This window comes from Gorilla gorilla, chromosome 22 (genome assembly GCF_029281585.2).
Source record: "Gorilla gorilla gorilla isolate KB3781 chromosome 22, NHGRI_mGorGor1-v2.1_pri, whole genome shotgun sequence".
NCBI lineage: Eukaryota > Metazoa > Chordata > Mammalia > Primates > Hominidae > Gorilla > Gorilla gorilla.
The window spans coordinates 47,503,860-47,531,362 of NC_073246.2; the positions used below are offsets into that span (position 1 = coordinate 47,503,860).

The 27,503-nt window shown below is 41.5% G+C and overlaps 1 protein-coding gene across 43 annotated transcripts in view; it reads left to right on the top strand.

The window, feature by feature from the left end:
- Positions 1-2,690: 2,690 nt before the first annotated feature.
- PCBP3 (poly(rC) binding protein 3) overlaps positions 2,691-27,503 on the top strand; it is a 306,784-nt gene continuing 281,971 nt past the window's right edge. For 22 of the 43 annotated variants that reach the window (XM_063702536.1, XM_063702543.1, XM_063702533.1 and 19 more), the window contains exons 1-2: positions 2,725-2,912; positions 26,935-27,013. The gene's annotated coding sequence lies outside the window, so the exon portion shown is untranslated. Of the gene's footprint in view, positions 2,913-26,934; positions 27,014-27,503 lie in introns of all 43 variants that reach the window. The other 21 variants (XM_055373769.2, XM_063702537.1, XM_055373779.2 and 18 more) reach the window with 9 other exon arrangements.

Genomic DNA, 27,503 nt, shown 5'->3' on the forward strand with positions numbered 1-27,503 from the left:
CAAGCAAGAAGGCCGGGTGCTGGGAGACTTCCTGGGGCTGGATCTGACATCATTCCAAGCAGATGATAACCTGCCTTCCCGATTTCCATACCCACAGCAAGACACCCTGGAGTTATTTATAAATGCGAGCCCCTGGGTGCACTTCTGACGGGACCAGCATCCTGACAGCCATGAGAGGGTGGAGACAGCGCACCCAGAGCTCAGGGAGGCAGGAAACTCTGGACCTGGAGGCCGGGCACCATGAGGGACACGCTGCAGGCCCAGCTGCTGCCGCCTGGGGCGGGGCTGCCCTGCACGCTCCGGGAGAACCCAGAACCAGGCCGGATCAGCGTGCGTCAAGGGGCGGGGCGTGAGAGATGAGCTGCTTTTTTTCTTCACAGGGTTGGCAGGAACTGCAAATAATAGAAAGTCGTTAGGGTCTAACACGCTGCCCTGAAAACACTATCATTACTTTCCTAATGACTAACTGTGTCTTTCAGCCGGCGGGGCAGGCAGCTGAGGCCGCAGGCTCCCGCAGAGGACCGTGGGAGGCTGGCAGCCTGTAATCTGGGGGCGCTGACAGCGCTCTGCCCAGACCCTCGTGCCAGCTCCAGCTCCAGCACAGCAGCCCTGGGTCCCTCTGGCCCCCTGCGCGCAGAGTCCAGGTGTGGCAGAGGCCGCCCAGTATCCCTTCTCCTCCTCCTTTCCTAAAAACAGAGCCTCACGATGTTTCCCATGCGGGTCTCCAACGCCTGGGCTCAGGCGATCCTTCTGCCTCGGCCTCCCAAAGCGCTGGGATTAAGGGGCGAGCCACCGCGCCCGGCCCACCTTCCCTTCTGGTTCATTTCCAGTAAGGTCCTGTCCACAGCGTCCTTCCCAGCATTCCCACCAGGCTGCGGGCCTTGGCCTCCCTCCCCTCCATTCTCATTCTCCCCGAAACCGCCAAGCGCGTCCAAAGCACGGGTTCGCCAAACGCCCCCCGCCACTCCACATTCCCTTCCCCGCGGACTCAGCCTCCGTAGCTCGCGGACGGCCCCTCCTCACGCCGGCCCAGGCTTTTTTTTTTCTTTTTTTTCTATTTTAATGTTGTCTTTTAATGACACAAGCGACATTTGGAGACAAAAGAACACATCTCTTCCTGACCCACCTCCAACCCCAGCTGACGGCCGCCCTGCGCCTGGCGTAGACGGCCCGGAACGTTCCCTGGGTGGGTTCCGTCCATCCCGAACCCCTGTCCCCGCGCCGGCTCCGGAGGTGCTGGGGGGCCGCGTGGGGTCTGTGACGTCGCCTCGAGGCTGCATCCCGGTGACCCGGCAGCCCCTGGCGCTCGCGGGAGGCGGGCGGGCGCGGACCCCAGGCTTTAGGGCGCGATTCCTGCAGCTGGCTGCCGGCCCGAGGTTCTGGGGTGTCTGAGGTCTCGGGCGGGGCGAGGACGTTTCTCCGGCTCAGCCCCCCCACCTCCTGGCCTGCCGCCCCCCACACCCAGCTCCCCACGGACGCCAAGAGGCGCCTCCCACCCCGGCAAGGACCCGCGGGGAAACGGGGCCCAGGCGCGGCGACTGCGGAGGACGCGCCTCGGCCCCAGCGCCCTGGTCCTCGGGGCGTCCGGCTGCCCTTGCCCGAGGCCGGGGCGGGCGCTCAGCGCCGCGGAAGAAACGCCCGGGCCGGGACGCACAGCGAGGCGGGCTCCGCGGGAAGTACCGGGAAAACGGCGCGGAGCGGAACAGCCCGGAGCCAGCCCAGAGAAAGGGCGGCCTCCCCCTGCAGCCCCCGCGGCCCAGCAACGTCCCGCCCCAGGCCGGGGCACGCGAACGCCGGGCGGGCGGAGGAGACAGGGCCGCGGGACCAGCGCGGGGCGGGCGGCGTCTGGGCAGAGGCTCACGGGCCGCTCGGGGCCCCTGCCCGCCGGGCGCTGCGGCCCCAGCCTCGGGGCCGGGGCCAGGCCCACAGAGAACGGGAAGCGGGCGCTGCAGGGGGACCTTCGGGGTTGCGGCACGGCTGGGAATTCAACGGCCATTCCCGTCCCGTCGGGCCCGCCCGCCCACCAAATCCCCGCCCACCGCGGACCCGCCCCGTCCACCAAGGTCTCGCTCACCAAAGGCCCGCCCCGCCCACCACAGCCCTGGCCCGCCCACCAAGGCTCGCCCCGCCCATCCACGGCCCTGCTCACCACAGGCCCGCCCCAAGCCTGGGCCCCGCCCCAGCAAGGACACCAATCCCCTAACCCCCGAGCCCCGCCCACTGCTCTGCCCTTCTCCCGCCCGCCCCGACTTAGGCCTCTCCCCGGCCTGGCCTCCCGTACTCAGCCCCGCCCCTGCCCCGCCCCTACCCCACCCCAAATGATGACCTGCCCCTCCCACTGCCCGTCCCCTCCCCGCTTCACTTCATTAGGGCCCCGCCCCGATTCTTGCCCCGCCCGCTCAATGTCCCGCCTACGACCCCGCCCACTACTAGTGACCGGCCCGCATGTTCGAGGCCCCGCCTCCTCCCCGCCCAATGCTCGGCCCCGCCCCGCGCGTCATTGGGCCAGGTCCCCGCCCCGCCCCCAGCCCCACCCCCGCCCCTTTGACTCGAGTTGGCTTTTTCCAGAGAACTTTCCGGGCTCGGATTGGCCGAGCCGGTCGATGTTCCGCCCTTTCATTGGCCCGCGGTGCCCGCTTTCGCGAGCCTGCCCTTGGGCGGGGGCGGGGCCGGCGGCGGCGCGCGGCGCTAGATTGGTTAGCGGCGCAGAGGGGCGGGCCCGCGCCGCGCGCAGCGCTCGGGCTGGAGCGCCTGAAGCCGCGACCGCCGCCTCAGCCGCCTCAGCTGCGGTCGCCACCGCTTCGGCCGACTTAGGCTCCGCCGCTGCCTCCTCACCCGCCTCGCCCCGACCCCGCCCGGGCCTCCCGGCCTCTCCCCGCCGGCCCGCGGGCTCGCCGTCCCGCGCAGGGCAGGTGAGTGAGCGGTGGCGGGCGGGGTCGGGGTCGGGCGCCCTTGCGGGTTACGGGGACCCAGTCCCCGACGGAGGCCGAGTGACGGGGCGACCCCGGGCCGCGGCAAACTTCGCCGGAGCCGGGGCGGGCGGGGGCCCCGGGCTGGGTCGCGCCGTCCCCGACCGCCGCCGGCGCCTGCGGCGGCCCGGGGCAGCGAGGGGACTCGCGCTCCCTCAAGGTGCGGTCGCCGGGCCTGGCCCGCCCGCCTCCGCCCCCTCCCCAAATTCGGAAGTTGCGGCGGGAAGCCGAGAACTTCTCGGATGTGGGTCAGAAAACGTCTGGACTACTCGAGGCTTCAGTTTCAAAACGGCACAAATTTCATCTCTTGATTGAGAAGAGATCTGGGGAACACCCCGGAGCGGCCGCGGCGGCTGGAGGGCGGCGGGGCGCGGCGCGGGGCCTCCTCCCCCTGGACGGCCGCCGGGAGAGCGCGGCCTCACCCCTCGGTGACCCTGCGGGAGAGCCGCGCGCGGGCGGTGGGGCGCGCCCAGGTCTCTCTTGTTGCTCGCTGTGTTTTATTTTAATTTTGGGGGTGGTTAGAACGTGTTTCTTATTGTCCCCACACGTGTTCTAATTGGAAGTCTTGTTTCGTGAAAGAGTTTGTTTTTTCTTTTTGCCTGGTGATGTTTTCCAATTCCCCCCGCCCCACTCTGAAGTTTATTACTGGCATAAGAAATTTGAAAGTTAACCAAAAGTCGGGTCCTAAATCTCGTGGCTCGGGGTTGGTTATCTTCCACCGTCCTTCAGAGCAGCCTGGATTTGCAGGTCTTGTTAGCCCTCCATGTGAGCCAGTAGCACTCTTAGTTGTTGAGTGTTTGTAGAGTGGGATTCGCCAGAAGGAATCTGGAGCAGCAGGGCCTTGCGGAGAGGCCTTTAGAGATTTGACTGGGCAACTTATAGACTCCCCCCATTTCAAAAATATTCCTCTGGCACAGGCCCTCACATATCCCTCTGAAATTGAACTCACTTTCAGGGGCAAACTGTTGCCCTTTTTCTTTTCTTTGGACTTTCTCAGATGTGGATCCCAAAGGAGTGTGCAAGGGTGCTTCCCTATTTAAGAGAACTAACTCCCAGTCCTCCTCATATTCAAGAACAATTCATCATCTTAAAGCGTGTCAGAGATACCTATTTTGGCCCCAAAAGGAGTGTTTGTAGAACAGTGGCACTCTAAAGGGATCATCTGCAAGATCTGAAAGGACCTAATTGATCATCACACGAGAGAAGCAGAAATAGTTCTGGTGTTTTCAGGCTTGGAGATCTGTCAGAAAACATGGGGCCTTAAAACTAACAAGTGCAGTGACCGACTAACTGATGTCTCACTTTTGAGCAGAATTTTTTTTTTTTGCTTGTATGTAGATGCTGTTGTTTATACAGTGCAAGTTCATTACGAATGGTTTAGAACTTACATAGTTTCACGTATTTTCTTAGTTGATAATATTATAAGGTTTTGAAAAAGTTTTGATGATAAATGGGGTCTTTATAACTGAAAAAAATGGACTCTGTCTAGAATTCAGGGCTTTTTGGCTGGCGTTGCCCCAGGTGCTGCTGATTAGTGGTGCTTTTGGACCTCAAAACATCACTTTCCCAGATATCTTTATAATGCGCATGGTGGGGGAAAACCCACACAGCTTTGTGGTTACGTTTTTAGCTATTTATGCGAAAAAGTTCAACATATAGTTGTATTTTGCTAGCTGTTTTGAAGAAGCTATTCTTTACCCTATTGTTGAGGAGGCTGACAGCATGCTGCATTTATAAATTTGAAAAAGCCTCACAAGCTTCTTGAACCAATCTAGCCATTCAGATTTGGATTCTGTGTATCAGTTTTGATTATTTCAGTTCCTGTGTCAATGGCAGAATCATTTCTATTTTTACAAAAGTCTCATGGCTTTATTGTAAAGGTGAACACTGAAACAGATTTTAGTAGATGTAAGTTGTGTATCCTCTCAGTGAAGAAGGCTGTGCTTTGGGCCATAACCAAGGAAAATACTTGCTCATGTATTGGAATTGCCCCAACTTAAACATTAGAATAAATGCTGTAGATTTTGGGGCAGCTCTGATGTCTCAGCTCTCATCCCTGGTGGCAGTGACTCTCAGAGGCAAGGCGTCATGGGCCCGCTGTCCATGGTGCTGAATCCGTGTCACCTCTCTCTTTCTCTTTCTCTCTCTCTCTCTCTCTCTCTCTCTCTCTCTCTCTCTCTCTCTCTCTCTGTGTGTGTGTGTGTGTGTGTGTGTGTGTGTTTTGGGGCAGGGGGAGCTCAAACTTCCTTTCCAGTGTACTTTAAAATTAATTTCAGAATTCATATTATTAAATAAAATTTGATCAGGGAAATTATGTTGAATGGGAGCGTGTCTTGAAAACACTTACGCCATTTTATTCTTCTTTTTAAGGAGGATAATTATGCTACAACATTCCATTTCCTTTGCTTAGTCTTCACTGTCTCTCTAGGTGGGAGTTTTGTTGCTTGAGTATGGGCATCAAGTAACAAATCACTGACATTAAATGAAACCCTGTTTTCTTAACAACCATTCCTTTAAGAAAGTACCAGTTTGTTTTAGTTTGTTTTCTTTTGCTTATAACAGAATACCTGAAACTAGGTAATTTATAAAGAAAAGGAATTTATTTCTTATAGTCATGGAGGCTGAGAAGTCTAAGGTCCAGGGGCCAAAGCCACCAGCTCCACTCCCATGACAACCCACTAATCCATTAACCCATGAGTGGATTAATCCATTTTATGAGGGCAGAGCCCTCTTGATCCAATCACCTCTTAAAGGTCCCACCTCTCAATACTGCTTCTGCATTGAGGATTACATTTCAGCATGAGTTTTGGAGGGGATATTCCAACCATAGCACCTTTATTACAATATAGACATACATCTGTAGGCATATATCTATGTAGGGGCAACTTGTTCCCAAAAGGGTTGACTCTAGCATGTTTTGCATTCTCCAGCATGTTGGTTCTCAGCCTTTCCTGGCGATGGGATCTGTTTATGTGTTGGGCTATTGAGTGGTTGCCAGGCATTCCTGTTGTGTTAGAGCTATATCTACTCTCTTTTCTCTAATATTGAGGACATCTTTGTAAATCATTTTACATGAATCTTTTCTTTCTCTTGAGGTTAATTTTGTCAGTTACTTTAGAATTGCCCCACAGGTTAGCAGTAAAAAAAAACAAAAAAGATAGATGTCACTTGTGGCACAGAGATGTCACATGGTAGTAAGTTGTATATCAAGCTAAGCAGTGGATTGTTGAGGTGCTTTTTGTTATGATCATCTGAACTGATTCTGTAGCCCCATTTGTTGTACACTTAACCCAGGTTACTCTTTGACATCTCTTTTGTTGACAGAAACTCAGGAAAACTTCCTTCTGCCTCATCCAAGCTTCAGAAATACTCCCTGATTCCCTACTCTTTGCCATTTCCTATGCTATGATCTGGGAACCCATGGGGGAATGAGACAGAGTTCTTATTGAAGGGCTCACCAGTTCGGATTGAGGAAGGAACATGTAAACAGATAATTACAGGGGGCCATACTCAGTGCTGCAGTTGGGATACATAGAAAACCAGGCAAATGTGTTGAGGGGCGATTCATTTGGGCCGAGAATCAGGGAAAGCTTTAGAGAGGAGGTGGCCTTTGGGCTGGGCCCTAGGGCATGAGTTATAATTGGGCATGGATTGGGTATACATTTATTAGAAAAAGGCTAGAAGGTTGGAATAACCGGAGTACAGAGTGTGTAGCGGTGTGGAGGCTGGAGGTATGGAAGCATAGTGAAGGAGTTGGGACCCTGCTGGAAGTGTTAGGGGCATTGTGAAATGGTTGGAACTTTGTTGGAGATGGAGGAGGGTGAAAGTGGAGGAGGAGTTGCATGGTAGGTAGAATAATGGCTCATAAAGCTGTCCACATCCTAATCTCAGGACTATGTTATGTTACATGGCAGGGGAGTTAAGGCAGCAGATGGAATGAGGTTGCTAATCTGCTGATTTTAAAATAGGGAGATTATTCTGGATTATCTGGGTGGGCTCTGAGTAATCACAAGGGTTCTTAAAAGTAGAAGAGAGAGGCAGAATAGTCAGTGTCAGAGTGATGTGAGGTGAGAAAGACTCTAGTTGCCATTGCTGGCTTTGAAGATGGAAGGGTGCACCAGTCAAGAAATGTGGGAAGCCTTTGGAAAAGGCAAGAAAAGGGATTCTGTCCCCTAGAGACTTGGGAAAGGAATGCAGTCCTTGGTTTCTAGCCCAGTGAGACCCTTGTCTGACTTGTGACCTCCAAAACTGTAAGATAAATGTTTGTTGTATTAAAACACTAAGTGTCTGGAAGTTTGTTCCAACAGCAGTAAGAAACCGATAAAAACTGGGGCTCTTCATTTGGCAGTCTTAGCTGACAAAATTAAGGAGGGAATAACATGATTAGATTGGTTTTAGAAGATAAAATGATGGAGCTGCCACTTGGGTATAATTCACCCCAGATAAGCATAGTTCTATTCTCTATTTCACCTCCTAGGTAAGACTGGCATCTGATATTGTCTTATTTGGCCCAAATCCCACTTCCAGTCTCTCTGAGCAGCTTCCACAGCCTATACCACTCCCAATTGCCGTGTCCCACTGGGTCATCTTTCCTCTGTGTTGGACACTTGAGAAAGAGTAGACCAGGTATACACTTACCACTGAGATTGTGGTGTCACAGGCTAGGCCCAATTCCAACCTCATAGCTGTTGTCAGATTACTTTCCAGAGGTTTGTTTCTTTACATCCTCACTAATCCTTTGTAGCTTCAGATATTTTAATTGTTGTCAATTGAGTAGATATTAAATATCTTACTGTTTTAATTAGCATTTCCTTGGCTAGTGAGTTTGAGGATTTTCTACCCATACTTTGGCCACTTGAGCTTCTTCTAAAAATTGTATTCTTATATTGTTTGTCCACTTATTGTCTGGATTATCCTTTTTATAGCTTTTTAGAAGTTCTTTACATATTCTGGATTCTATTTGTATCCTGTTCTTTATCCTTTTAAATATGCTGTTTTGATGAACAGATGTTCAGTTTTAATGTAGTCAGATTTATCAATATTTTCCTTACAGTTTATGGTGATTGAGTCTGATTTAAGAAATCTTGTGTTACTCCAAGGTAATTGTTTTAGTCCATTTTCATGCTGCTGATAAAGACATACCCGAGACTGGGCAATTTACAAAAGAAAGAGGTTTAATGGACTTACAGTTCCACGTGGCTGGGGAGGCCTCACGATGGCGAAAGTTGAAAGGTACATCTCACATGGCAGCAGACAAGAGAAGAGAGAGAGCTTGTGCAGGGAAACTCCCCTTTTAAAACTATCTGGTCTCTTGAGACTTACTCACTGTCACAAGAACAGCGTGGGAAAGACCTGCCCTCATGATTCAATTACGTGCTTACTGGGTCCCTCCCATAACACATGGGAATTCAAGATGAGATTTGGTTGGGGACACAGCCAAACCATATCAGTCATAATATATCCTCCTCTTTAAAAAATATTTAAATATTTGCTTTTTATAGTCTACTTAGAACTTATTTTTGTGTGGGGTATGAGATAGAGATCCAATTTTAATTTTTTTCCAAATTCATAACCAATTGTACCAGTATTGTTTATTGAATACAGTCCTTTCCCCAGTGATCTGCAGTGGTACCTCTGAAACACATCAGATTTCACAAATGCGTGGATCAGTTTCTGATTGCTTCATGTACCTAATGATAATTTAATTTCTTTCTCCCTAGTTCTTAAATCTTTTATTGATCTTTTTTTGTCTTTTTTCCTTTGCTTGGACCACTAGAGAAAGTTGTATGGAGATTGTGGTAAGATTATCCTTATATTGTTTTTCATTTAAAAGAAATGCTGTGAAAGACTGAATTGTGAACTTTGTTTTTTTTTTTTTTTGGTAGATTCCTTTATTAGGTTAAGGATGATCACATTTACTAGTAGTTTAATAAAAGCTTTTTTAAAAAATCATGAATAGATTTTGAATTTTCTCAAATGGTTTTCTATACAGTGTACTTACTTAGATAATTTTAAGCTTTTTTTAAAAATCGTGATTGAGATGAGATATTTTATTCTTTTAATTTAAGCCATCATTGATTTCCTGGGAGAAACTGTGATGTACTACATTAAAAAATATTACCAGGCCAGATGTGGTGGCTCACACTTGTAATCCCAACACTGAGAGGCTGAGGCTGGAGGATCATTTGAGCGCAGGAGTTCAAAACCAGACTGGGAAATATAGTGAGACCCCATTTTTACAAAAAAAAAAAAAAAAAAAAAAAAAAAACCAAAGAAAAAAAATTAGCCGGGCATGGTGGCATGTGTCTGTAGTCCTAGCTACTTGGGGGACTGAGGTTGAAGGATCACTTAAGGCTGGGAGGTTGAAGCTGCAATGAACTGTGATCATGCCTCTGCACTCCAGCCTAAATTATTGGACCCAATATGCAAATATTTGGGATTTTGGCATAAATATTCATAAGAGGTGTTGACCGGTGATAATCTTTTCTTGTATCACCCTTATTCAGATTTGGTATCAACATGATACTTCATCATCTCTGTAATAATTTCTTTCTTTTTTTTAGAGACAGGGACTCTCTCTGTCACCCAGGCTAGAGTGTAGTGGTGCTATCATATCCTACTGCAGCCTTGAACTCCTGGACTCGAGTGATCTTCTTGCCTTAACTTCTTGATTAGCTGGGATTATAGGCACAAACCACCATGCTCAGATAATTTTTAAATTTTCTTTTTGCAGAATAAGGGTCTTGCTATGTTGCCCAGGCTGGTCTTCAACTCCTGGGCTCAAGAAATTCTCCCATCTTGGCCTCCCAAATGTCGTAGTTTTGGAAAGGGAGGAATTTTTGTTTCCTGGAAATTTGGCAAAATCGATTCTTAAATGGTCTGGATCTGGACCTTTTTAAATATGGAGACACTTGCAGTAGCAATTAATCACTTTGGAAGGCTCGCTAGTCCATTCTGCTCACATTTCATTGGCCAGAAGGAGTCATTCTGGCCATACCTAATTTCAGATGGGGCAGGGTGGTAGAATCTTCCTCATCCTGGAAGCAGGGGGCACTCAGTCCAATAGCACAAGGAAACAAATTTTGTCAATAATCTTGAGTGAGCGTGGAAACAGATTCTTCCCGTCAAGGCTTCAGGTGAGAACACAGCCTGGCTAACACTTTGAATGCAGCTTTGTGAGACCCTAAGCAGAGGACCCAGTTAAGCCTGCTTAAATTCCTGACTCACAGAAACTGTGAGATATTAAATACATATTGGTTTAAGGTGTTAAATTTGTGATAGCTTGTTATGTGGCAATAGAAAACTGATGTACTGATGTCTACTGACCTCCCCTTAGAAGTGGATTTGGGTTGATGAAGGGTGTTCGACTCTATTTAAGGTAACCAGCTTATTATTTATTTTCTTTTATACAACGTTTTTTCTATTTATAAAAGTAATACAAATGTTTTGTGTAGAAAAATTGGAAGAAACAGAAAATTATAAAGTAGAAGATCAACATTATCCTTAATCTTACCACAAGAGGATATTCAGTGTTTTTTCCTACTTGTATTTATGTATGATATGCATATCCTAAAGTTGGGATTCATTCCAAAGTATGTTTTTTGAACCAATATTTTTCCTTTTACTAGATCATGAGCATTTCCTTGTCTCATAATGTGTTCTTCTAAAATATGATTTCAAATGGCTGCATACTATTCCAAAGAGTGTCCCAGTTTATTGAACCATTTCCCTATAGCTAGACATTTATGTTGCTTTAAAATACTCATCATGATAAATAATGCTTTGAAAAATATCCTATACAAAAATCATTGTGCGTATCACTGATTGCTTCTAAATTTCTAAAGGTAGAACTATTAGCTCAAAGGTTGTAAATGTTTTTAAGTCTTTTTCTACCTAACCATCTATTTTCCAACATTTCTAAAAAATAATGTAAAACTTAGACATCTGTTTCTGTAACTCACTAGGTTGGGATAGGACAGAACTATTGATTTTTCAGCATCTAGGTTCCTGTTTTCTTAACCCTGTTTGCAGAGTGGTTTTAAATTATTCATTAAAGTGCAATATGGATTCTATTTATAGACGCATTTGTGTATGAGATCGCTCCTTTAATGTTTGGGGAAAAGCCTACAAATTGCTATTATCACATTCCTATCTTTGTAAATCCTTTTCTACTCCTATTCACCCTTTCTTTGTTCTCAGTCAACCCAGTAGAGACACTGAGACAAATAAAGCCTTGTATCCTTATATTATTCAGACAGAATGGCTGTTCTGAGCCAGCCCTTGTTCTTTTCTTCTTGCCATTTATTAATTAGTTGATCTCAAAAAGATGAGAGATCAGAATATTAATGATTAATTCAAAAATATTTTTCCTGGTCCCTAAAGTAATGGATGTTTGTGTAGAAAATTTCTAAAGGAAAGATTAGCATAAAAAGCGGAATAAAAATCTTGATAATTCTACTACCCACAGATGACTACTATTTAAACATAACTTGATCATGCCAGCTTATTCTTAAAATATGTGAGTGGATTCTGATGGCTTTTTTTTTTTTTTTTTTGAGACGGAGTCTTGCTCTGTTGCCCAGGTTGGAGTGCAGTGGCATGATCTTGGCTCACTGCACCCTCCTCTTTCCGGGTTCAAGCAGTTCTTCATGCCTCAGGCTCCAGAGTAGCTGGGATTACAGGCACGTTCCACCACGCCTGGCTAATTTTTGTATTTTTTAGTAGAGACGGGGTTTCACCATGTTGGCCAGGCTGGTCTCAAACTCCTGACGTCAGGTGATCCACCCGCCTCGGCCTCCCAAAGTGCTGGGATTATAGGTGTGAGTCACCACGCCCGCCCTGATGACTAATATTTTGTTTGGATTTTTTGCATTTGTGCCTGTGAGTGAAATTGGCTTGTAATTTTCCTTTCTTATAGCTGTTCTCTTTTCTAATCTGAGATGAATGCTTAATTTATTAATTTGCAGCTTTTCCTTTTTTTCTAATATGTGTGTTTAAAGTGATATATTTTCTTGTAAACAATGCCTCAACTACATCGTACAAAGTTTGATTTAAGGCATTTTCATTATTGTTTGTTATGCTTTCTAATTTCCATTATGGTTTTTTCTTGGATTCCTAGGTAATTTAGAAGAATGTTTAAACATTTCTAAACATATGCATATTTTCTTGTTTTATTATTCTTCAGCAAAATTATATTGCCCAAAGATCCTGCTTTCTATGATTTTAATCCTTTGAAATATGCTGATTTGCCTTGTAGCCCAGAATATGGTATGTAAGTTTTCTCAGATATTCCTATGTGCCTGGAAATAATTGGGTTCAATGTACTATACTAAATATTCTGTTTAGCTGAGTTGGTAAGCATGTTACATCTGCTTTCTTACTAGTTTTTTTTGGTTGTTATATTCGTTACTGAGATAATTACACAATTTCATTATGATTATGGATTTGTCTTATTTTTTCTTGCAGTTCTGCCAGTTTTTATGTATAAATTTTTGAGACTGTGTTGTCAGGGCCACACAGATTTAAAACTGTTAGGTCTTCCTGATGAATGGAGACTTTAATTATTATGACTGGTTCTCTTTATATCTAGTAATTAATATTTGACTTTATGATACGGTATGTCTGATGTTAATATTAACATAGCCATGCTAGATGTTTTAGGCTCATATTTACATGCTATCTTTGTTTTTTATCTTATTCTCAACCTTACTATAGTTTTATGCTTTAGGTATGTCTCTTGCAAAGAGTATAGTTAGATATTTTTTTCATTCAATCTGACAGTCTTTGTCTTTTAATTGGAACAGTTCATTTACATTAAATGTAATTACTGATCTATTTGGGTTTAAATTTATGATTCTATTATGTATTTGTCTTGTCCTACATTTTCTGTGTTTTTCTCTCTTTTCTTGCATTATTTTAATCTGATAATGTGATTTTTTGAAAAAATCATTCCATTTTTCCACCTTCTCCAGTAGATTGGAGATTATGTCCTATTTTTTGTTCTTTTAGTGGTTATTGTGTAAATTGTTACTAATATATCCAGATAATGTAGTTATACCTTTGTCTTTCTCATAGACAAATCATAGTTTCTTAGAAGACTTGAACTCTATGACCCCCCTCCAGATTCATATGTGCTTATTATTATGCACTTTAATTCTATATATTCTTTTTAAATTCAGTGAAATAAATTAATATTAACGGTATTATATTAACAATATTGGTATTAATAGTATTATTACTGGTAACATTAACAGTATTGTATTAACAGTAATATTAACAGTTAGTGTTCATTTAGATTTATTCAGATACTTGTCTTTTCTTTGCTCTTCATTGCTCCCTGGCATTTCTGACTTATTCTGGGATGATTTCATTTCTGCCCAAAGGGCCCTCTTTAGAAATTCCTTTATTGCAGGTCAGCTGATGTAGACATTGCATTTTTTTTTTTTTTTTTTTTTCTGAGACGGAGTCTTGCTCTGTTGCCAGGCTGGAGTGCAGTGACGCGATCTCAGCTCACTGCAGCCTCCACCTCCCAGGTTCGAGTGATTCTCCTGCCTCAGCCTTCCCAGTAGCTGGGACTACAAGTGCACGCCACCACGCCCAGCTAATTTTTGTATTTTTAGTAGAGACGGGATTTCACGATGTTGGCTAGGATGGTCTCAATCTCTTGACCTCGTGATCTGCCCACCTTGGCCTCCCAAAGTGCTGGGATTATAGGCGTGAGCCACCGCGCCTGGCCAACATTACATATTTTTTAATCTAAAAATATTTTTATTTCATCTTTTAACAAATTCTTTCAATTTACTTAAACGTTTTGTGGGATATAATTCACACACTATAAAATTCACCCTTTTAAAGTTTACAATTGAGTGTTTTTCAGTGTATTTTCAAGGTCATGCAACTGTCATTACTACATAATTCCAGAACATTTTCTTCACTTTAAAAAGAAACCTCATACACAGTAACTACCTGTTTCTTCCTCCCCAAAGGCCCTGGCAACTGTGAATTTAGTTTTCATCTCTAAGAATTTGCCCATTATGGAAATTTCATATGAGTGGAATTATATAGTATGTGGCCTTTTGTGTCTGGCTTCTTTCACTTTGCATAACATTTTCAAGTTTTATCCATGTTGTAGTATGTATCAGTATTTCATTCCTTTTTGTGGCTGACTAATATTCAGTTGTATCGATATATGGCATTTTGTTTATCCATTCATCAGTAGATAGACATTTCGGTTGTTTTTTGGCTGTTATGAACAACATGCTATGAACAGTAGTACGAGTTTTCATATGAATATATGTTTTCACTTGTCTTGGTTTACACTAGAAGTAGAATTGCTGAGTCATACAGTAATTCTGTTTAACTTTTTGAATAACTGCCAAATTGTTTCCCGAAGATGCTGCAACATCTTCGGGAAACAATTTGGCAATGTAAAATTCCAAACAATTTGGAATGTAAAATGCTGCACCATTTTATATTCCCATCAGTAATTTATGAGGGTTCCAATTTCTGCACATTCTCTCAAACACTTGTTATTTTCCAGTTTTTTGATTATAGCCATGTAGTGGGTGGGAAGTAGTAGATATTGTGGTATAAATTAGCATATCTGTAGTGACTGATGGTATTCAGCCCTTTTTATGTACTGCTTATTGGCCATTTTTGTTTTTTCTTTGGAGAAATGGCTATTTAAATCCTTTGCCCAAGACTTCATGACTAAAACACCAAAAGCAATGGCAACAGAAGCCAAAATTAACAAATGGGATCTAATTAAACTAAAGAGCTTCTGCACAGCAAAAGAAACTGTCATCAGAGTGAACAGGCAACCTACAGAATGGGAGAACATCTTTACAATCTATCCATCTGACAAAGGTCTAATATCCAGAGCCTACAAAGAACTTAAACAAATTTACAAGAAAAAAAAAACCCATCAAAAAGTGGGCAAGGCATATGAACAGAAGAAGACATTTATGCAGCCAACAGACACGTGAAAAAATGCTCATCATAACTGGTCATTAGAGAAATGCAAATGAAAACCACAATGAGATACCATGTCACACCAGTTTGAATGGCAATCCTTAAAAAGTCAGGAAACAACAGATGCTGGAGAGGATGTGGAGAAATAGGAAAGCTTTTACACTTTTGGTGGGAGTATAAATTAGTTCAACCATTGTGGAAGACAGTGTGGCGATTTCTCAAGGATCTAGAACCAGAAATACCATTTGACCCAGCAATCCCATTACTGGGTATATACCCAAAGGATTATAAATCATTCTACTGTAAATACACATGCATGCATATGTTTATTGCAGCATTGTTCACGATAGCAAAGACTTGGAACCCACCCAAATGCCCATCAGTGATAGACTGGATAAAGAAAATGTGGCACATATACACCATGGAATACTATGCAGCCATAAAAAAGGATGAGTTCATATCCTTTGCAGGGATATGGATGAAGCTGGAAACCATCATTCTCAGCAAACTAACACAAGAACAGAAAACCAAACACCGCATGTTCTCACTCATAAGTGGGAGTTGAACAATGAGAACACATGGACACAGGGAGGGGAACTACCTAATGTAGATGACGGGTTGATGGGTGCAGCAAACCACCGTGGCATGTGTATACCTGTGTAACAAACCTGCACGTTCTGCACATGTATTCCAGAACTTAAAGTATAATAAACTAAAAAAAATAGCTGGAAACAAAAACAAAAATAAATAAATCCTTTGCCCATTTAAAAACTGGATTGTCTTTTTATCACTGAGTTGTAAGTGTTCTTTATATATTCTGTATGTTAGTCCCTTATCAGGTATATGATTTGCAAATATTTTCCCTCCAACTGTGAGTAGTCTTTTGATTTTCTTTTCTTTCTTTCTTGAGACAGAGTTTTGCTCTGTTGCCTAGGCTAGAGTGCAATGGTGCAACCTCGGCTCACTGCAAGCTCTGCCTCCCAGGTTCATGCCATTCTCCTGCCTCAGCCTCCCGAGTAGCTGGGACTACAGGCGCCCGCCACTGCGCCTGGCTAATTTTTTGTATTTTTAGTAGAGACAGGGTTTCACCGTGTTAGCCAGGATGGTCTCGATCTCCTGACCTCGTGATCCACCTGCCTCGGCCTCCCAAAGTGCTGGGGTTACAGGTGTGAACTACCGTGCCCAGCCTCATTTTCTTGATAGTATCCTTTGATGCACAAATGATTTTTATTTTGGTAATACTGCATTTATCTATTTTTTTCTTTTGTTGCTTGTGCTTTGTCATATTTAAGACATTGCTTAATCCTAGGTCACAAAGATTTACACCTCCGTTTTATTCTAAGGGTTTTATAGTTTTAGCTCTGAAATTTAGGTCTTTGGTGCGTTTTGAGTTAATTTTTATCTATGGTATGAAGGAGGAGTTTAACTTCGTTCTTCTGCCTGTGGCTGTCTAGTCCTAGTACCATTTGTTCAAAAGACTACCTATTGAATGGCCTTAGCACTTTTGTCAAAACTCAGTTGACCATAAAATATGGGTTTATTTCTGAACTCTCAACTCTATTCCATGGACCTATATGTCTCTCTCTATGCCAGCAGCACACAGTCTTGATTATTGTAGCTTTGTAGTAAGTTTTAAGATTGGAAAGTGTGAGTCCTTCAACTTTGGTCTTTTTATTTATTTTGGTTATTCCTGGTCCCTTGCATTTTCGTATGATTTTTAGGTTTGGTTTGTCACTTTCTGGGGAAAAAAAAAAAGGCAGGTAGAATTTTGATGGGGATTAATTGAATCTGTAGATAATTCGGGGAGTATTGTCAGGTTAACAATATTAAGTTTTCCAATCCATGAGCATAGGATTTAGTAGCTATAATAGTTTTTTAGTGGATTCCTGAGGATTTTTTATATGCAAGATTATATCATCTGCAGATATAGATACTTTTAATTCTTTGCTTCTAATCTGCATGCCTTTTTAAAATTTTTCTCATGTAATTCCCTGGTTATAAGCTTTAACACAATGTTTAATTGTTGTGGCAAGGGTGGACATCATTGTTTGTTCCTTATCTTAGGGGGAAAGCTTTTAGCCTCTCACCAGTAAGTATAGGTAGCTGTGAATTTTTATAGATGCCCTTAATTAGGTTGAGGAATTTCCCTTCTATCCCTATTTTGTTGAGTGTTATTATCATGAAATCGTGTTGAATGTTGTCAGATGCTTTTCCTGCATCTATACTGTTATTTTTGTCCTTTATTATATTAATGTCATGTATTACATTGATTCAGTTTTGTATGTTGAGCCAACTTTGAATTCCCTAGATAAATCCCACTTGTCATGGCATATAATCCTTTTTATATATTGGTGGATTCGGTTTTGCAAGTGTTTTGTTGAGGATTTTTTGAGATGGAGTCTCACTCTGTCACCCAGGCTGGAGTGCAGAGGTGCGATCTCAGCTCACTGCAGCCTCTGCCTCCTGGAGTCAAGCGATTCTCCTGCCTCAGCCTCCTGAGTAGCTGGGATGACAGGTGCGTGCCACCATGCATGGCTAATTTTTGAATTTTTAGTTGAGACAGGGTCTTACCATGTTGGCCAGGCTGGTCTTGAACTCCTGACCTCAAGTGCTCTGCTTGCCCCGGCATCCCAAAATGCTGGGATTACAGACATGAGCCGCCACACCCAGCCTTGTTAAGGATTTTTAAGTTTGTATTCTTAAGACATGTTAATCTATAGTTTTCTTGTGATCTCTTTGTCTGGTTTTGGTATTAGGGTAATACTGGCCTTATAGAATGAGTTGGCAAGTGTCCGTTTCTCCTTGTGAAGGATTGGTGTTCATTCTTTAAATGTTTGGTAGAATTTAATAGTGAAGCCATCTGTTTCTAATTTTTCCTTGTGGGAAATTTTTAAAATACTGAATACTTGTTTTAGGTTTTTTTCAGATGTACTATTTTTTAAGTTTTGATAGTTTCTGTCTTTCTAGGAATTTGTGAATTTCACCTAGGTTATCTAATTTATTGGCTATCAGTTGTTCATAATATTTCTTTATAGTCCTTTTATTTCTGTAAGCTTGGTAGTTTTCTTTCTGATTTTAGTAAATTGAGTCTTCCCTCTTTTTTTCTTGGTCGTTCTAGATAAAAGTTTGTCAATTTCATTGGTCTTTTTTTAAAAAAAAGAAACTTTGGTTTCATTGTTGTTTTTCTATTTTCTGTTTCATTTTTGCTCGAATATTTGTTTTTTTCTTTCTTCCGCTTGAAAAGGTTTAGTTGGCTCTTTTTCTAATTTCTTAAGGTAGAACGTTGGGTTATTGATTTGAGATATTTCTCTTTTAACATAGGTGTTTACAGCTATAATTTTGTGAGAACTGCTTTCACTGCCTTTCATAAGTTTTGATACGTTGTGCTTTCTTTTACTTTCCTCTTTTTTTTTTTTTTTTTTTTTTGAGACAGGGCCTTGGTCTGACACCCAGGCTAAAGTGCATTGGTGCCATCACAACTCACTGCAGCCTCAACTTTGAGTCTCCTGAGCTCAAACGATCTTCCCACCTCATCCTCCTGAGTAGGTAGGACTATAGGTGCATTCCCCTACACCTGGCTAATTTTTTAATTTTTTGTGAGACACAGTGTCTTGTCATGTTGCTCAGACTGGTCTTGAACTCCTGGGCCCAAGCAGTCCTCCCGCTATGGCCTCCCAGAGTGCTGGGATTACAGGCGTGAGCCACTGTGCCTGGCCTCATTTTTAATGATCTCAAAGTATTTTCTAATTTCCCTTGTGGTTTCTCCCTTGACTCTTTGGTTATTTAGCAGTGTATTGTTAAATTTCCACAAACTTTTGAATTTCTTGAATTTTTATCTGTTACTGATTTCTATTTTTTCCCCTTGTGGTTGGGGAACATATTTTATATTATTTCAATCCTTTAAAATTTTGGGACTTATTTTCTTGGCTAACACCTGGTCTATTCTAGAGAATGTTCCATGTGTATTTGAGAATAATGTGTTTTCTGCTTTTTGAATGGAGAATTCTATAAATGTCTGCTAGGTCTAATTAGTTTATTAGTATTGTTTAAATCTTCTGTTTTCTTTCTGATTTTCTGTCTTGCATTCCATCCTGTATTGAAAACGGACTTTTGAAGTTTCCAACTGTTACTGTTGAACTGTCTGATTCTCCCTTTTTTCTCTTAATTTTTTGTTTCATGAAATTCTGGGGTTTTATTTTATATGTATACACACACACATATATATATGTATATATATGTATATAATTGTTAGAGCTTCTTGATGAATTGACCTTTTTATAGTTATAAAATATTCTTTGTCTCTAATAACAATTTTTGTATTAAAGACCTTTTTTTCTGATGTTAATATAGCCATTCAAGCTCCCCTTTGGTTACTGTTTGCATTTTTACATGCTTTTAACCTATTTGTTCATTGTATTTAAGTGTCTTTCTTGTATACTGCATATAATTGAATCATTAAAAAATCCATTTAGACAATTTCTGTGCTTACATTGGAATGTTTAATCCATTTACATTTAATGCAATTTTGACAAGGTGAAATTTATGCCAGCCATTTTGCTTCTTGTTTTCTCTATGCAATGTCTTTTTGAATTTTCTATTACTCCATTACTGACTTTGTGTTAAATAGATATTTTCTAGTGTACTGTTTTATTTCCCTTATCATTTATTTTACTATTTTTTATTTTCTTAGGGGTTACTTGGGGTCTTAACTACTGGCAATTTATAACAGTTTAGTTTGGATTAGTACCAGTCTAATTTCACTAGTATACAGAAACTTTGCTTCTGTATATCTCCATTCCCTCCTTCTTTGTGCTGTTATTGTCATACAAAGTACATCTTGCTGGGCATGGTGGCTCACGCCTGTAAGCCCAACACTTTGGGAGACCGACGCGGACAGATCACTTGAGGTCAGGAGTTCGAGACCAGCCTGGCCAACATGGTGAAACCCCGTCTTTACTAAAAAATAACAAAAATTAGCCGGGCGTGGTGGCACATGCCTGTAATTGCAGCTACTCGGGAGGCTGAGACAGGAGAATTGCTTGAACCCAGGAGGCAGAGGTTGCAGTGAGCTGAGGTTGCACCATTGCACTACAGCCTGGGAGACAAAACTCCATCTCAAAAAAAAAAAAATATATATATATATATCTTGTACATTCTGTGCACTTCAACACAGATTTGTAATTACTGGCTTTTACAGTTATCTGTACTTGCTACAGTTTTGTTTTTAATAATTTTTATTTTTCAATTTAAAAATAGATTTAGAGGGAACAAGTACAGTTTTATTACATGCATATATTGCATGCTGGTGAAGTCTAGGCTTTTAGTATAAGCATCACCCGAATAGTGTACATTTTAACCATTAGGTAATTTCTCATTCCCCACCCCCTCTCACCCTCCCACCTTTCCAAATATCTGATGTCTATTATTACATTCTGTGTGTCCATGTGTATATATTACTTAGCTCCCATATTCTCTCGTAAGTGAGAATATATGGTATTTGACTTTCTGAATTATTTCACTTAAGATAATGGCCTCCATTTCTATCCATGTTGCTGCAAAGGACATGATTTCATTTTTTTATGTGGCTTAGTAGTATTTTTTGGTATATGTATACTACATTTTCTTTATCCAGTCAGCTGTTGATGGATACTTAGGTTGGTTCCATATCTTTCTATCATGAATAGTGCTGTAATAACATACGAGTACAAGCATCTTTTTGATACAGTGATTTCTTTTCCTTTGGGTAGATAGCCAGTAGTGGGATTGCCAGATCAAATGGTAGTTCTATTTCTATTTTTAGTTCTTTGAGAAATCTCCACACTGTTTTCCATAGAGATTGTACTAATTTACATTTGTGTTCCTTTTATCTGCATACTTGCCAACATCTGTCATTTTTTGACTTTTTAATAATAGCCATTCTGGGTGTTGTAAGATGATATCTCATTGTTGTTTTAATTTGCATTTCTCTGGTGATTAGTGATGTTGAACACTTTTTCAAATGTTTTTTGGCCATTTGTATATCTTTTGAAAAATGCCTGTTCATGTTTGCTCACTTTTGATGGGATTATTTTTTTTTCTTGTCGAGTTGTTTGAGTTTCTTGTAGATCCTGGATATTAGTCTTTTGTTGGATGTATAGTTTGCAGATATTTCTCCCATTCTGCAGGTTGTCTCTTCACTCTGTTGATGATTATTTTTGCTGTGTAGACACTTTTAAGTTATTATTAAGTCCCATTTGTCTATTTTTGTTATTGTTGATCTCGGTTCACTGCAGCCTCTGCCTCCCAGGCTCAAGTGATCCTCCTGTCTCAGCCTCTCAAGTAGTTGGGACTACAGGTATGTGCCAATATACCTAAGTTTTGTTTTTTTTTTTATAGAGATGGGGTTTCACCATATTGCTTAGGCTGGTCCTGAGCTCCTGGGCTCGAGCAATCTGCCTGCCTTCAGCCTTCCAGAGTGTTGGGATTACAGGTGTGAGCCACTGTGCCTGGCCTGCATTTGCTTTTGAGGTCTTAGTCATGAATTCTTTGCCTAGGCCAATGTCCAGAAGAGTTTTTCTGTGGGTGGCAAGCCACCCAGGTGCTGAGGCAAGAGACTGAGGGCACGAGCTGTTCCAGTATAATAAAATATATAAAATAACAAGAGTTATACTAGATATAGATCATAGATATGATTATATGTAAGTATCACTAATCATTAGTTTGTAGTAATTACTCTTTATTCAAATATTATAATAATCCCCGCTCTACAATCATAACCTAGAAAAAACCGGGCCATACAGAGATAGGAGCTGAAGGGACATGGTGAGAAGTGACCAGAAGACAAGAGTGTGAGCCCTCTGTCACACCTGGACAGGGCCATTAGAGGGCTCCTTGGTCTAGCGGTAACGCCAGTGTCTGTTGCCAAGTGGACTGAGGTTTAGTGGTAGCGTCAGTGCCAAGGAAAAGCACCCGCTACTTAGCAGACTGGGAAAGGGAGTCTCCCTTTCCCTGGGGGAGTTTAGAAAAGACTCTACTACACCACCTCTTGTGGAGGGCCTGACATCAGTCAGGCCTGCCCACAGTTATCTGGAGGCCTAACTGTCTCCCTGTGATAGTGTGCTTCAGCAGTCACACTCCTGGTCTGCTTTCATGTTCCATCCTGTACACCTGGCTCTGCCTTCTGACAACAGTAGCAAAATTAGTGAAAGTACTAAAAGTCTCTGATATGCAGAAATAATGGCGTAAGCTGTCTCCTCTCTCTCTCTCTCTCCGCCTTGGCTGCCAAACAGGGAAGGGCCCCCTGTCCAGTGAACACGTGACCCACGTGACCTTACCTATCATTGGAAATGGCTCACACTCCTTACCCTGCCCCCTTGTCTTGTATCCAATAAATAACAGCGCAGCCTGGCATTCGGGGCCACTACCGGTGTCTGCGTCTTGGTGGTAGTGGTCCCCCGGGCCCAGCTGTTTTTTCTTTTATCTCTTTGTCTTGTGTCTTTATTTCTGTCATCTCTCATCTCTGTGCACAGGGAGGAAAACCCACCGACCCTGTGGGGCTGGTCCCTACATCTTTCCTAGGTTTTCTGGAATTTTTATAGTTTTAGGTCTTACATTTAAGTTTTTAATCCATCTTGAGTTAATTTTTGTATATGGTGAGAGATAAGGGTCTAGTTTTCTTCTGCATATGGCTATCCAGTTTTCCTAGCATCATTTATTGAATAGAGTGTTTTTCCCCAGTGTTTTGTTAACTTTTCAAAGATCAGTTTTCTGTTGGTGTGTGGCTTTATTTCTGATTTTCTATTCTGTCCCCATTGATCTATGTGTCTCTTTTAATACCAGTACCATTTTGTTTTGGTTACTGTAGCCTTGTAGTATAATTTGAAGTCAGGTAATGTGATGCCTCTAGCCTTGTTCTTTTTGATTTATTTGGGCTCTTTTTGGTTCCATATGAATTGTATGATTGTTTTCCCTAACTCTATGAAAAATGACATTAATGTTCTGATAGGAATTGCATTGAATCTGTGGATTGCTTTGGGCAGTATGTTCATTTTATGATACTGATTTTTCCAATTCATGAGCATAGGATGTTTTTCATGTGGTTGTGTCATCTACAGTTTCTTTCATCAGCATTTTGCAGTTGTCCTTGTAGAAATCTTTCACCTTCATGGTTAAATGTATTCCTAGGTATTTTATTATTTTTTTGTAGCTATCACAAATGAAATTGAGTTCTTTATTTGGTTTTCAGCTTGATTGTTATTGGTGTTTAGAAATACTACTGCTGGGGTACAGTGGTTCATGCCTATAATTCCAGCATTTTGGGAGGCCAAGGCAGGAGGATCACTTGAGGCCAGGAGTTCAAGACTGCCCTGGGTAACATGATGAGACTCCATATCTACAAAAAAATAAAAATAAAAAATTAGACAGGCATGGTGGTACATGCCTGTAGTCCTAGCTGCTTGGGGGGCTGAGGTGGGAGAATCACTTGAGCTCAGGAGTTTGAGGCTACAGTGAGCCTTGATCACACCACTGCACCACGGCCTATGTCACAGAGTGAGACCCCACCTTTTAAAAAAAAGAAGTGCTACTGATTTTTGTTAGTTAATTTTGTATCCTGAAACTCTACTGAATTCATTTATCAAATCCAGGAATCATTTAGAAGAGTCTTTAGGGCTTTCTAGGTACAAGATCATATCCAAACATACGACCTTCCAAGATTGAACCAGGAAGAAATTAGTAGAAATCCTGAACAGACCAATAACAAGTAGCGAGAATGAATCAGTAACAAAAATTCTCGCAATAAAACAAAGCCCAGGACCAAATGGAATCACAGCTGAATTCTACCAGATGTGTAAAGAAGAACCGGTACTAATCCTACTGAAACTATTCCAAAGAATTGAGGAGGAGGGCCTTCTCCCTAACTCATTCTGTGAAGCTAGTATTACCCCAAAACCAAAGCCAGGCAAGGATACAATGAAAAAGAAAACTCTAGAGACCAATATCATTGATGAAAATACATGCAGAAATCCCCAACAAAATTCTAGCAATCGAAATCCAACAACGTATCAAAAAGATAATACACCACAATTAAGTGGGTTTTGTTCCAGGGATGCAAGGATGGTTCAACATATGTAAATCATTAAATGTGATTTACCACATAAACAGAATTAAAAACAAAAGCCATATGATTATCTCAATAGATGCAGAAAAAGCATTTAATAAAATTCATCTTTTCATGAAAAAATCCTCAATATACTAGGCATAGAAGGAACATACCTCAAAATAATTCAAACCATTTATGAAAGACCCACAGCCAACATCATTCTGAATGAGGAAACGCCTAAGGCATTCCCTCTAAGAATTGGAACAAAACAAGGATGTCCATTTTCACCACCCTTATTCATCATAATACTGGAAGTCCTAGCCAGAGCAGTCAGGTAAGAGAAAGAAATAAAAGGCATCCAATTTGGAAAAGAGGAAATAATACTATTTCTGTTCATCGATGGTATGTAGTTATCTTTTAAATCGAGTAGGAGGAAAGGGTTACAAACAGAAGTTACATTTATACTGTCTTTTATATTTACCATTATAGTTATATCTTTACTGGTGCTGTGTATTCATTCACCTGGATTTTCTGTACTATCTAGTGTCCTTTAATTTAAGCCTGAAGGACTCCTTTTACTGTTTCTTGTTAGGTAGGTTTTCTAGTGACATATTCTCTCAGCTTTTATTTGAGAGTGTCTTAATTTCTCCTTTGTTTTTGCAGAATAATTTTTCTGGATATAGAATTCTTGTTTGACAGTCTTTTTCTTTCATGATTTTGCATATGTTATCCTACAGCCTTCTAGTTTCTGTGGTTTCTGGTGAGAAATCCGCTATTTTCTTATTGAGAATTTTTTTTTTTTTAGATGGGGTCTTGCTCTGTCTCCAGACTGGTGTGTAATAGCGCGATCTCAGCTCACTGCAACCTATGCCTTCTGGGTTCAAGCGATTTGAGAATCCCTTTTTAATGAGTTACTCTCTTGCTGCTTTCACAATTCTTTGTCTTTTGATAGTTTGATTATAATATATTTAGGTGTGGATGTCTTTGAGTTTATCCTTGAAGCTTATTGAGGTTATTGAATGTATAATTTTTTCCATCAGATCTGGGAGGTTTTCAATTATAATCCTTTCATATATTCTTTGTACCCCTTTATTTTCTCTCCTTCTGAGAGTTTCATTATGCATCTGTTTGTTCTTTCTTTCTTTCTTTTTCTTTCTTTCCCCCTTCCCTTCCCTTCCCTTTTTCTTTCTTTCTCTCATTCATTCATTTATTCATTCATTCCATTTTTGTAGAGATGAGTTCTCACTATGTTGCCCAGGCTGGTCTTGAACTCCCAACCTTAAGCCATCCTTCCACCTCAGCCTCCCAAAATGTTGGGATTATAGGTGTGAGCCACCATGGTTGGCCATCTGTTGGTATTCTTGGTGGTTTCCCACAGGGCTCTGAGTTTCAGTTCATTTTTTTTTTAACTTCTTTACTTTCTGTTCCTTAGATTGGTTAATCTCAGTTGATCTATCATCAAGCTTACTGATTGTCCTGCCTGTTCAAATATGATGTTGAACCACTCTAATGAATTTGCTATTTCAATTATCATATTTTTTAACTCCAGAATTTTTATTTGGTTTAGTTTTATAATTTGTTTCTTTATTGATATCTGCTTGGTGAAACAACACTGCCATTCTTTAATCCTTTAGACATGGCTTCCTTTAGTTATTCAAATATGTTTAAAATAGGTTATGTAAAGTCCAACACTGGGGCTTCCTTGGGAACAGTTTCTATTGATTGCTTTTTCTTTCCCTGTGTATGGGCCATATTTTCCTGTTTCTTTGTATGTGTCATAGTACTTTTTTGAAAACTTTATGTTTTAAATAATATAATGTGGCAACTCTGGAAATCTGATTCTCCTTTCTTCCATTTTTGTTGTTGTTGTTGTTGTTGCTGCTGCTTGTTATAGTAGTTTCTGTTCATTTGTTTATGTAGTGACTTTCCCGAACTAACTCTGTAAAGTCTGTATTCTTTATCATGTATCTTCACTGACTCTGTACTTGAATAGCTTAGTGGTCAGCTAATAATTGGACAGAGGTTTCCTTAAATGCCTGGAATCAGTAAGTCTCATAGACTTTCCCAAGAGACCCCATGTATGTAACCTACCAGTTTATAAGTGCCTTAGCCTTCATTTTCTGATTGTGCAGAGTCTCAATGTCAGCTCAGTGTGAGAGCTTAGGGCTATCTCAGGGCACTCCAGTTTCTTTTCTGGGCATTCGCACAACCTTGAGTAGGTGCATAGCTCTATGTATGCACCATGGCGTTCTAGATTTCCAGAAATATACAGTTTTTAATACCCTGTGGGCATCTCATTCCCCAGATTTTCCTTTTAAGCTTTTGAGTTAATATATTATTTGTTCCAACTGTTGTCCACTGTCTCAGGTAGTCACCATATTAAACAATTGTCTTTGTTTTGACAGCTACCTCTAAGGAAAATACTTTTCAGTGAGCTCCATGTCAGGTCAAATAAATGTAACCTTGCAAGTGGAACCTGTTAGCCATAACAAATAATAAGACTTTGAAGGAGCTCTAACTCTGTTTTATCCTCTTCTGTTGCTGCCAGACTGTTGGTTTTCACTCTGATTGTAGGTGGTTGGTTTTCAAGACTACTATAGAGCTGGGGTAGGGTTGGGAGTGGGGGGATGGGAATAGGGCAGGTTAACATATCACAAAATTTTATGTTCTTAGGATATTTAACCATTTTTCTTTAAGAAATGTTCTCCAGATTGTGGCAAGCGTTTGGTTAAATATCTAGATTTCTAAAAAAAAGTTGATTTGGCCAATTTTTGGCATTTAAAAATTGCTTTTGTGAAAGAAGGGATTTTTGGAAGTTCTTACTTTGCTATTTTCACTGATATCACACTCTCATGTTATTCTTAAAAGATTTTGTTTCCGTATATTGAATTTAATGTTGGCATTATTTTTTTTCAGCACATTGGAGATATATTTCCACAGCATCTGGCTTTTCTTGTTCCTGTTCTGAAGTAAATGTAACTGCTATCCTCTGGAGGTAATCTATTGCCATAAAGGATTTTCCAATTATCCTTAGGTTTCTATGGTTTCACTAAGTTCCATGCATCCCTGCGGGAGGTATGTTGGCTTCTTGTATCTATGACATGATGTCTTTCATAAGTCTGGAAAATTCACTGCCGTTTTCTTCAGCTATTGCTTCTGCATCATCTCTTTTCTTTCTTTCTGGGACTCTGATTAAATTTGTGTTAGATTTCTCACCATATATTCTCATGCTCTCTCTTATATTTCTGGATTTTGGCCACTCCACTTTACTTTGAATATTTTATTTTATTTTGACCTAGTTTCCAGTTCACCAATTCTTTCTTCAGCAGCACTCAATCTGCTTTAAAACCCATTCATGACTTTATAACTTTTCAGTTTTAGATTAAAAAAAATTGAAACTGTTACTTTTTGTAGCTTCTAATTTATTGTTTCTGTTTTTAACTATAGCAACTATAGTTTTAAAATTTTAGTTAAACATAACATAA